We start from the raw sequence: 1,042 nt of genomic DNA on the forward strand, positions 1-1,042 counted from the left end.
TGGAATGGAGCTGCAGGTAGACATAGAGTAGCCAGCGCAAATATATCTACAAGAAAGGTAGGTGGGAAGAAACCAGTCAATCCTTCATCACTTTGGGACGCTTCACTTATGTGCCGATGAGTTAGAAATTAGTGTCATAGTGAGTGCTTCCAATATTCGGAATCACTTATAAGTGTCTCCTAGGGCTCCCTAAATAGCGGGTCCTGGTCTGAGCACTGCTTGAATCCAGAGATTCAGGGGCAGGATCAGGACATTTATGGTGAACCTTGAGGACACTCTGTACACGGCAATGGTGACTCTTTACAAAGTACATTCTGATATGTGTCACAACCTTCTGAAGTGTGTGTGTTGTTTATTATTATTGTTAATATTATAATAATAATACAGGATTTATATAGCGCCAACAGTTTGCACAATGCTTTACAATATAAGGAAGACATTACAATTACAGTACAATTGAAGAGAAGATAGTAAGGAGGGCCCTGCCCATGAGGGCTTACAATCTAAAAGGGAGGGGCAAGTGGTACATGAGGAGGTAGCTGTGTGGGGGGCAATCAGAGTGGGAGATAGACGGACAGGTTGGGGTAAATAGTTTATTGCTAATAATATGCTCCAAGCTACACCCACAAGTGCTGTGGAAACTCTCTCTTCCCGCTGCATACTCCATAAATGATAATAAATTATACCGTATATACTCGAGTATAAGCCGTCCCGAATATAAGCCGAGGTACCTAATTTTACCACAAAAAACTGGGAAAAAGTATTGACTCGAATATAAGCCGAGGGTGGGAAATGAGGCAGCTACTGGTAGATAGATACCAATAAAATTTCATGAATATTTATTTAAAAGAAAAATAACCTAGCTCTGTAAGTGGAAAAGGGGGTACAGGGCTACATATCATGTACTACGGATCATTTAACCCATTCATATTAGCAGAGGATAATTGTAAATCTATTGTTCAGTGCATTCTATATGTAGTATATAGTACATGTACATATAGAGTGCCTGCAACAATACATTTACAATGATCCTCTGCTAACA

Source organism: Nanorana parkeri, unplaced genomic scaffold, assembly GCF_000935625.1.
Source record: "Nanorana parkeri isolate BGI_ZX_2015 unplaced genomic scaffold, ASM93562v1 scaffold197, whole genome shotgun sequence".
Taxonomy (NCBI): Eukaryota; Metazoa; Chordata; class Amphibia; order Anura; family Dicroglossidae; genus Nanorana; species Nanorana parkeri.